This window comes from Sceloporus occidentalis, unplaced genomic scaffold, assembly GCF_023333645.1.
Source record: "Sceloporus occidentalis isolate IW3139 unplaced genomic scaffold, rSceOcc1.0.p SCAF_1, whole genome shotgun sequence".
NCBI classification, from domain to species: Eukaryota; Metazoa; Chordata; class Lepidosauria; order Squamata; family Phrynosomatidae; genus Sceloporus; species Sceloporus occidentalis.
In genome coordinates, this window is record NW_028316981.1 from 10,126,913 (window position 1) to 10,138,526 (window position 11,614).

An 11,614-nucleotide genomic window follows, 5' to 3' on the forward strand; every position below is an offset into this window, starting at 1 on the left:
ATAACTCGTTTCTTTTTACTAAGGGAGGCCTATATGTTCTATCTGCCTTAAAAGTGTTTAATGCTAAATCTGTTGCACAACTTGTATATGTTACTAGCATTAAGGGATGCGGTGGCTTAGTAGTTAAGACATCAATTCTGATGACTGGAGGATCAGAAGGTTGGCAGTTTGAGGCCCTAGTGCTGCATGATGGGGTGAGCTCCTGTCATTAGTCCCAGCTTCTGCCAACCTAGTAGTTCAAAAGCATGCAAATGCAAGTACATAGATAGGTACCACCTATGTGGGAAGGTAACAGTGTTCGGTGCAGTCATGCTGGCCACATGACCACCAGAGCAGTCCTCGGACACACTGGCTCTTCGGCTTAGAAGTTCGTTACGACTAGACATTCATGTCAAGGGCCTACCTTTACCTTTTACCTTCAGTATTTGGATTGGGGGAATGTCACCTGAAATTGACAGGCAATAGACAAAATTTCTAAGGACCCTTTTTCAACTCCCCAACTGTTTCCTAAACTTGGTGTTATTATTGGAGACAGGCCAAAGCCCTCCCTTGATAAGGGCCCGGTGGTATGCTTTAAAACTGTGGCTGCAGTGGTGTCTTTGGGGTTGGTTCAGGTTTGCTTGTATACCTGCCCCAAGACAATTATGTAAGTTGTTGGCACAAATCTCTGGCAAAAAAAGCATCTTTGGTTGATCTCTCTTCTTCACTCCGTTTTAACTTGGGATTGCAGATGGCCTCTAAATTTCTCAAGCACAGACTGTGGGACATACCTTTTTACATCATGCATTACTGCTCCTATGTAAGCTGCTCGCCTAGTATATTGAATGTATATTACACTGGGCCTTTCCAATCAGCTGACTACATTATAAATTCAACAGTGCCAAAGTATCACAGACTTTTTTCTCAGGACAGATGCAACTTTTTTTTCCACGAAATTGCTCCAAGGCAGATTTGCTGGGGTCCCTTACTTAGAGAGATGGTGACCTTGTCATAATACGGAAGCTGAGTCAAAGAAGCATATTCTTTTGTCCTGTAGCTTTTACAATGAGGCGCACCAGAATCTGATTATCTCACTACTGAGGAAATTTGTTGGATGTTCTGCTCAATTTCATATCAGGTTCTTGTTGGAGGATAAGTTCCCAAATGTAACATTGGCTGTTGCTAAATTTCTTTCAGAGGCACCGAAGGCACAAAGGCACAAAAGGATTAGAGCTCTCTATGTGTTTTAATTAAAGCTGATAGCAATCAATTTATTGTTTTTATTGTACTATTTATTCCTTTTGGATGCTGTTTTTAATTTTATGTGTGAGTTTACTATTGGATATATTGTATCTGTATCATAATAAATGATGATGATGTTTAACTACGTGTTATATGAAAAAATATTTTATTTGTTTTCAACCTATTTAACTGACACTTTATCTGAAAAATTGCCAGGATCAGTTCATATCCCTCAACGGTCAGTCTTTAGGCCCAGACTCTAAATGAGTGCTTCTCAAGCTATCTGATGTAAGAAGCCAGGTTTGTTCTTCCCAGTGCACTAGGGACCACTATTTTGTATTTTATTTTGTTTTGTTTTGTTTATTGCACTTATGGTCACACCTCTGTATCCAGGTTCTTTATACATGGCATTCAACCATCCATGGCATGAAAATAGTCCCAAAAATATACATTCCAAAAAGCAAACCTTGATATTTCCATTTAGCCATATAAGGGATGCCATTTTATTGTGCCATTGTATTTAATGGGACTTAAATATCCATGGATTTTGGTATCCACATGGGGTCCTGGAGCCAAACTTCACCAAATCTCAACATGGGATCCATATTTGTGCCCATTAAAGATCCAGCTTGGCATAGTGATTTGAGCATTGAACTATGACTAGAGTCTCCAGAGTGGCTTGGCCACAAAACCCACTGGGTGGCCTTGGGCACTACACATGCTCTCAGTCTCAGAGGAAGACAGTGGCAAACCTCCTCTGTACAAATCTTGCCAAGCAAATCTCTTTTTAATATGGGTTTATTCAATGCCTGCCTTAGCTCATTTTGGACTGTTATGTAACATGTGGGTGCCAATGTGGTGTAGCAGTTTGAGTGTTGGAGTAGGACTCTGGAGTTCAGGGTTCGAATCCCAGCTCAGTCATAGAAACCCACTGGTTGACCTTCAACAGGTCACACTCTCTCAGCCTCAGAGGCAAGCAAAAGGCAAACACCTTCTGATCAAATATATGATTCTATAATTCTATGATCAATCTTGCCAAGAAAAGCCCATGGTAGATTTGCCTTAGGGTCGCCATAAGTTGGAAACAACTTGAAAGCACACAACAACAACATGTACCATGTGATAAGAAATTGTTTTCTTCTTCTTACAGAATCTAGTGACTTTTGAAGAGGTGGTGGTGCATTTCACAAAGGAAGAGTGGGCACTGCTGGATCCAGGCCAGAAGGCACTGCACAAGGAAATCATGGAGGAGAACTATGAGGTTGTGGCCTCTCTGGGTAAGGCTTCCTCTTTGCCTCAACTCAGAGACTGTGGAAGTAGGAATGGCTCCTGTTGTTGGCCTGTATTTATGCTCTACAATTCTGGACACTGTCCATTCTATATGGGAGATTCTGGGAGTTGTAATTCTAAAATATTACTTTCCCACATGCTGGATATATAGAATATAAAAAGCTGAATTACATGTTGAGATTTATCTGGAATTGTGAAATCCAGAATGCTCCAAAATTGTCTCCATGGGTGGCTGAGATAGTGACACCTCTGCTTTCTGATGCTTCACTGTACACAAATTTTGTTTCATGTTCATGCACAAAATTATTAAAAATATTGTGCATAAAATTACCTTTAAGCTATGTGCATAACAGGTGTACAAAACATAAATAAATTTCATGTTTAGATTTGGGTCCCACCTCCTGAGATAGCTCATTATGTATATGCAAATATTCCAAAATCCAAAATAATAATTAAATAAATCCATAATCCAAAACACTTCTGGTCCCAAGCAGTTTGGATGAGGGAGGCTCAACCTATATTTGTCTTCAGATTGAGAGGGAAATGTCTTTACATAAATAGGGCTTTCGAAACAGACTGACCCAGGAATCTGTTCTTTGTCCCTTTTACCCAGTATTGTCTATTCCAGTTGGCCATCAACTTGGATGTTTTTCCATCCTTGTTATCTGAGTTCCTTTGAGTGAAGATGCTGGGGACTGAATCTCTAACTTGATACATGAAGAGTACCTAAAACTCTATACATTCATAAAATCATAGAGTTGGAAGAGACCTCAAGGGCCATCTTGTCCAATCCCCTGCCATGCAGGAACACACAATCAGACGTATTGTTAATTCTAGTCAACAGTAGCTGTTTACAGCTGCCCCTCACTGAACTAAGCCGGTGTGTTCCTTTAGCAGAAAATTTAAGACAAGAGGTAGAAATAACCTGTACAGAATAGGGATGGGTTCCTACCCCCCCAAAAAAATGCAGTTCAACATGTTTCAGAAAATGTTTTATTTCAGAAACTGTTTTTATTTATTCATTTTCCCACTGATGCTGAAGCTCTACCTCTCATGTCTGCCATCTTCTGAACAAGCATCTCTGCTCATTAATTTTCCCTAAAGGGACTGTGCAGAGCAAACAGTAATATTTAAAGATGTGGCTATGGTAGCAGTTAGCTTTTTCCTTCTCTCTGCTAATGGAACAGTGGGTGGTAATGGCCTCTCTGAAGGGAATTTTACACCAGTCTGAGGTTGGAGGGGACGGTGTCAATGGGGAGAAGGCAATAACAAACTTATTGGCTTCTTTCCAGACTTCTCACCATTTTGCCGCCTCCTGTCCAAAGCATGTCCAGAGGAGGGCGACAAAAATGGTGGAAGGTCTGGAAACCATGCCCAATGACGGGCAGCTTATCCTGGAGAAGAGAAGATTAAGAGAGGTCATGATAGTGATGTTTAAATATTTAAAGGAAGGAGGAAGCTTGTTTTCTGTTGCTCCAGAGAATAGGACACTGTGCAATGGATGCTAAGTACAAAAAAAGAGTTTCCACCTAAAATTAGGACAGTAAGACGGTAATTGGAGTCTCCTTCTTTGGAGGTTTTTAAACAGAAGCTGGATGGCCATCTGTCAGGAATGCTTTGATTGTGTCTTTCTTAATGGGAGGAATTGGACTGGATGGCCCTTGGGATCTCTTCCATTTCTAAGATTCTATCACTCTAATAGGGTTTGTTCCTTGATTTAAGGAATTACTGCCCTTAGTCATGTTTCTGTATTCCTGCAGGTAATGGAAGAAAAAGTGATACAGAAGATGAACCCCAGAGAAGAAATCCTGACGTAAAACAAAAGCAGAGAAAAAGCATTGCTACTTCTCAAGGTGCCATTTGCTGTGAAATCCCAGACTGTCACATAGAGAAGGGACAGAAACTATCTCTGCAGTGTACAAAAAACCTAACTTGGACATTAAATGCTAACAGACATTCAAGAATGAGTGAGACAAAGATGATGTTTAAATGCTCAGAGTGTGGAAAGAACTTCAAGTGGAGGGTACATCTGAGTCTTCATCAAAAAACACACACAGGACAGAAACGTTTCCCATGCCCCAATTGTTGGAAAAGCTTCACTCATTATCGTAGCCTTACTGTCCATCAAAGAACCCACAGCGGAGAGACACCATATAATTGTTCAGTGTGTGGGAAAGGCTTCATACAGAGCAGTAACTTTGCTGCCCATCAAAGAACCCACACAGGAGAGAAACCCTACAAGTGTTTACAGTGTGGAAAGGCTTTTGGACGGAGCACCAGCCTTGCTGACCATCGAAAAACACACATAGGAGAAAAGCCACATAAATGCTCAGATTGTGGAAAGGCTTTTAGACGGAGCAATAACCTTGCTGTCCATCAAAGAACCCACACAGGGGAGAAACCATATCAGTGCTCAGAGTGTGGAAAAAGATTCGGACGAAGGGGTAACCTTGCTTCCCATCAAAGGACCCATACGGGAGAAAAACCATATCAATGCCCAGAGTGCGGAAAGGCCTTTGGAAGGAGCAATAGCCTTGCTTCTCATCAAAGAACCCACACAGGAGAGAAACCGTATGAATGCTTAGAGTGTGGTAAGACCTTTAAACACAGCAGTACTTTTAATAATCATAAAAGAACCCATACAGGAGAGAAACCATATGAATGCTTAGTGTGTGGCAAGACCTTCAAACACAGCAGTACTTTTAGTAATCATAAAAGAACTCACACAGGAGAAAAACCATACGAATGCTCAGAATGTGGCAAGGCCTTCAAACACAGCAGTACTTTGAGTAATCATAAAAGAACCCATACAGGAGAGAAACTATTAAATGCTTACAGTGTTGAAAGAACATCAGACAGAGGAGTAATGTTGCTTCTCATCAAAGAACCCACACAGGATAAAAGCCCTATAAGTGCTTAGAGTGTCGAAAAGGTTTCAGATGGAGGGGCAACCTTGCTTCCCACCAAAGAACCCACATATAGGAGACAAAGACGAACCATATAAATGCTTGCAGTGCAGACAAAATTTTAAGTGGATGATACATCTTATTGTACATCAGATAACCCACACAAGATGGAAATGTTTTTCACACTCACAGTGTGGAAAGAACTTCTTTCATCAAATAAACCATGAAGGAGAGAAATGATATAAATGCTTAGATTTATATCGAAGTAAGAAAACAAAGAGAGAAGCCATATAAATGTGCACAGTACAAGAAGGCATTGAGACAGATGGATAGGATTGCTTTTGTCAAATACAGAGGATAGAAATCGTATAAACAAAGTATGAGTTCTTGCTCATAGCTGGTAAATCCGGGGAGGTGGGGGTGGCTTAACCCCATCCCCCAACTCTTCTGGAAACATAATCCTTCCACTGTTAAGTATATTGAAAGGCTGACATGAGAGATGTAGGGGTGCAGCTGTAAGATAGGACTGCCCCCTCCCTATGTAGTTTTATACTACAATTTGCATGACCCTTTAGGACTATGTTGCTGTTCACCACTATTTTCATGTGTGTGTGTTTCAATAAAAAAATACATACTTTTCCTTAAATGTCCTATGTCCTGGCTGCACTCACCTGCTTTGGAGTAAAAGATGGCAAAGTTGTAATGGTGACAACTAGGTAAGAGCATCCATAATAAATATAAATAAAATGTCAAATATATTTTATAGGCACGATAAATCATTTGATCGCATTCGGTGCAGGGCGATCTGTAACAATCACTGTGGGACTTGAATAACTTTTTATTATGGCATAAGTTTCTGTAGGTTGGAATCTATTTTGTATGTACAGTATGTATCTCTCATTGTACTTTTAGGTATGACTGGAGTCATATGCCATCTTGAGATTGTTTTGAATTGAAGCTCTTGCGCTTCTGAATGTAATGCTTGTATGATATCAACCCCAGTGGTTCAGAAGACTCTCTGTTTGGTTCTTCATAAATGCATTCTAAGGGAACAGGTGCCTTTAAAAATAAATACAGGTAATTTTTGAGAGCTAATGTCATGTAGTGGTTTGAGTGCTGGACTAGGACTCCAGAAGAACAGGGTTCAAATTCCCTCTGAGCCATGGAAACCTACTGGGTCACCTGTGAAAATCACACTCTTTGTAAACCCTCTTTGAACTAATCTTGCTAGGAAACCCCCATGATAGGTTTGCCTTAGGGCCATACAACTTCAAGGTATACAACCACAATGACAACCACAATGATTCAAAATGCTGGTCATGACCTACAAAGCCCTACACAGTTTAGGTCCAGGTCAGGAATACTAAAAGAGAAGGTAGTTCAAGATGGATGGGAGTTTCTCAAGGGGGAGATACTGAAGGTACAATTTCAAACAGTTCCAATGAGGAAAAAAATGGGAGATGTCATAGAATCAGAGAGTTGGAAGAGAGAAAAGAGAGATGCATTGGAAAGTGCAGCCCAAATGGGCCTTGTGCCCTGCTTTTACCTGGCAGAGCCTTTCTGCAGAGGCCCATGGCTGCCTGTGTTGCACTTGTCCTGATGCCAAAAGAATAAGGGACATACTAGGATAATCCTTTTTCCTGTTCCCTTTTTCTGAAAAATAGCGAAACTATTGATTCTGCAGAGTGGTGTGAATCACTTAATGCCAAAAGGAAAGAAATAGCTAGCTAATGACTGTAAGTAGTTATTTTTTACATGAACATCTCACTATTTGTTCTGCTTATAATATGAGGTGGTCCATTGCACTGATTTTTCTCCTCATCAATACATGTACGTTTTGCATTTTATCTTCAAATGAGCATTTGAAAAGGTGGTGATGTAAAGCACCCTTCGCACTAGAATCATGAGTTGGAAGATATCACAAGGTCCATCCAGTCTAACCTCCTGCCATGCAGGAACTTACAATGAAAGCATTGCATGATTGTTGTTACTGTGGAAGCATGTTGTTGTTGGTGGTGTTGTTTGTTAACTGCCCTAAAGTCAACTTCATCCCAAGGCAATGCTATGAATAAGAAACCTCCAAGTCACCTTATCCTTCACTCCCTGCTCAGCTCTTTGATTGAATCCTCTTTTGCATTAGCCTCCCAACCTGAGGCCATCCATCAACAACAGAACAATACACATGCAAATCACTCCTGCATTCCCAGGCTCACACAGTATATATAGACCTACTTTTTCCAGGCAAGCATTCTCTGAAGATGCCAACCACAGATACTGGCGAAACGTCATGAAGAAACATGACCACTTAGACTAAGAAACCCACAAAAAACTATGGTGCTTTACAGACCGCCCAAAAGGGTGATCTGCCGGCACTCATGTTTGCTGTGCGAGGGAACCACAGCGGACAAACCGCGCGGTTCCCCAGCACAGCAAGAAGAACGTGCAAAAAGAAGGTTCTTGCGGCGCTGTTGTGACGTCGCAAGGTGCCAATGGCGCCCTTGCGGCGTCACAAGGGCGCTGAGATGTGCGGACGCTAGGCGTCCGTCACATCAAAATGGCGGCACCCATTTGTATAGGGCGCCGCCATTTTGACGCCCTCGTTACATGCGAGGGCGCCGCCCCTCGCACGTAATGACGGCACCCAATAGGGCCAGTCCAGAATGCGCCTATGACAGTCTCACTTTAGTCATCTCTGCCTTAGAGAACATTGGGCCCATCTTCTGGTCATTTTAGCTTTCCCAACCATACATGGGAATTGGGAATCTGATGGTGTGGCTAAATCCTAACTTTAGTATTTAATGATAATATCTTTGCACTTCAGGATCTCCTCTAGTTCCTTATTTATACATTAATTATTTAGCTTATTATTTTGATTTATTTCATTTATATGCTGCCATTTATTTTATTTGGTGACGAACAGCATCCCAATGTTAAGTTGGAAACCAAAGAGGTAAAAATAAAACATGGCATCTTTCTCTGTCAGGAAGGAATAATAATAATAATAATAATAATAATAATAATAATAAATTTATTTGTATCCCGCCTCTCTGTGTAACACGACCGGGGCGTCTTACAGATTAAAACATACAATCCCGCATCCCAAAATCCCACCCCGCCCAAAATACGATTAAATAATTCACAATTAAAACATACTTTAAAATAACAACAAAAGTAACTACATGAATACCACAATTGTATGTAGAGAGATCTTGTAGCACCTTTGAGACTAAATGAAAGAAAGAGGTGGGCAGCATGAGCTTTATACATATACATATATATAATCGTTCTGTGTGTGTGTGTGTGTGTGTGTGTGTGTGTGTATAGTATCTATATAATTATAGATTTATAATTTATAAATTATATATTGGCCATTTCACAAATACAAACAAAAATCCATCAGTGATCCCTTTATTGGCCAACCAAAATGAAAAATAGACTTTTTGGAAGCTTTTGAAGCTCCATGGGCTTCTTCCTCAGGAAAGATGTTACAAACCAATGAGGAGAAGCAAAAACAACTGGAGATGTTAGTCAGATGCCTCCATTTTGTTTCAGTCCTTAGTGAAGGACTCTCCCTCATAACATCTTTACTAAGGACAGAAGCAACAAAAGGCAGGCATCTGACTGACATCTCCAATGCCTTTGTTTTTCCTTCTCCTGTTTGGTTTGAAATGCCTTTCCTGAGGAAGAAGTCCATGGAGCTTCAAAGCTTGCAACAAGAATATTGTGCATTTCAGTTGGCCAATAAAGGGATCACTGGTGGATTTGTTAAATGGTCAAGACAGCTACCCTGCATTATATATATACAGTATATATATATATATATATATATATATATATATATATACTTTATAAGTTCTACATCTATAATTATATCTTATAGAGTTATATATATATATATATATATATATATATATATATATAGTACAATTATATATGAATATGTACATTGTGCATTTCGGTTGGACTGCACAGGTATCACTGATGTGTGTGTTTATATGAAATACAGTGTGTGTTTATTTCCCTGCATTGTGGGAGCCTTGTGTCGTTATTATATTTTATTTTATAATCTATATATTATTCATAATTTGTATGATTTATTATTATATATTATTTAGACTTATAAACTTGTACTAAGGCCCCGAGGGGAGCCTTGTGGGTCCTTTCTGTTTGTCCTCCATCTTTGAACTTGGCCTGAGCTTTTGAGGCCAGTGTTGCCAACAAGCCTCGAAGATAATTCCCGAAAATGTTTGTCCAAAACCCGCTGAATCCCCCCAGATCCCACGGACTATTCAGTCACAATTCCCAGAAAATTCCCATAATGTTAAAATGGCAGATGTTTTGCAAATAAACGTAAACATAATTGAATAAAAATAACCCTCAAAATCACCATTGAACCAAACAAAGAATGTTTCAGTCCTTTTAAGATATTTATTTTGAGATGAAGGGGGTTCAGGAAGCTTTGTGCCAAATAGAAATGTGTTCGGCTGCAACCGCACTGCAGAAATAAATCCAGTTTGACACCCTTTTAATTGCCATGGCTCAGTGCTAGGGAATCCTGGGAATTCTAGTTTTGGGAGACATTTAACCTTCTCTCTCAGCAAACTCTGGTGTGACAACAAACTACAATTCCCAGGATTTCATAGCACTGGGCCATGGCAGTAAAAACGGTATGAAACTGGGTTGTCTCTGGAGTCTGGAGTGAAGATGCAGCCTGAGTTGGGTCCAAGACACACTGCAGAAATAATCCAGTTTGAGACTGCTTTAACTGCCCTGGCTCAGTGCTAGGGAACCCTGGGAAGTGTAGTTTTGTGAGAAAGAGCTCTGGTGCCACAACGAACTACAATTCCCAGGATTCCCTAGCACTGCGCCAGGAGAGTTAAAGCGGTCACAAACTGGATTATTTCTGCAGTGTGTTTTGGACCTTAGTTATTAAAAATGCTCAAGGTCCAATCCATACTGCAGAAATAATCCAGTTTGACACTGCTTTAACTGCCCTGGCTCAGTGCTAGGGAACCCTGGGAATTGTAGTTTTGTGAGAAAGAGCTCTGGTGCCGCAATGAACTACAATTCCCATGCATCTGAGGAAATACGCTGAAGTCTAGGAAAGCTCATGCTGCCAGCTTTTCTTTCAGTGAGACTCAAAGGTGCTACAAGATCTCTCTATCATCATCCATTATTATTATTATTATTATTATTATCATTATCATCATCATTATTAAATCCAAATGCAGCTGAAGAAGTGGACTTAAACTTGCAACACTGATATCCTGTAGACTCATTCTCTGGGGCTGTGATATGGAAGTGTGCAGGCAATTCCCTTGTTCAACCAGGGAATCCTGGGAATTGTAGTTTGTTGTGACATGTTGAGACTCTGCTTTTACCGGCAGCCAGGGCTCCATGCATGAAATTCTGGGCTTGGTGGTTTGTTGTGCCCAGAATCCCATCATCGCAGGGAGCCTCGCAGTTAGAAGCAGTGCCAAACTGGATTATTTCTGCAGTATGGATGGCAATGGAAAAGGGAACGAAAAGAGAGCCACAAAACAAAATTCTTGGAAGACAGGGCAGGGATGCCAACTGACCAGGTGCTCTGCCCATGCTCAGAGGCATATTTAATCACTAACACACACACACTCAGGGACATCATCACATTCACATCACACAACCCAAATGGTCCTCACAGTACAACAACGACCCTGAGAGGTAGGCTTGGGGCACTCTGCCCAAGCTCAGGAATTCAGAAATTCAATTGTCACTCTCAGGCAGACACAGAAGTCCAGAACATCAAGCCATGATACCATGATCAAGTATTGCCTTTGTGTGCCTGAAAACTTATGTCTTCCTTGGAAATCCAAGGCAATTGGGATTAAGCCAGCCAAGATCCCTCACTCCCTGCCTCTCTCCAGCACTGCAGCCACTTTGCTTTGCCCCTGGAGGCTGAGAATGCCTGAGTGGGGGGGGGGGGGGCAATCACTGTCCTCTCTCTGATTGGCTGAACTATTCCTCCAAACAGTTGGGGTTGGTTGGGCTTGCTCCGTCCTGGCTCTCAGAGGGACTCAGAGAGAGAGAGAGAGAGAGAAAACTGTTACACTCCAGAGGGTTGGTTGCTCTGCAGGCAGCAGTCTGGAGCTGAAAGGGCCAAAGTCGCCGAAAAGGCACTGAAACAGAGCTAGGCGCGAAAATCACACGAAAAGCTCTGA

The 11,614-nt window shown here is 41.1% G+C and overlaps 1 pseudogene across 1 annotated transcript in view; it reads left to right on the forward strand.

Annotated features, from left to right (window-relative positions):
- Positions 1–6,258, forward strand: part of LOC149320677 (uncharacterized) — a 47,148-nt pseudogene extending 40,890 nt beyond the window's left edge. The window contains exons 16-17 of the transcript XR_016278106.1: positions 2,372–2,498; positions 4,272–6,258. The product of XR_016278106.1 is annotated as an uncharacterized LOC149320677 (transcript). The remainder of the gene's footprint in view (positions 1–2,371; positions 2,499–4,271) is intronic.
- Positions 6,259–11,614: the final 5,356 nt, after the last annotated feature.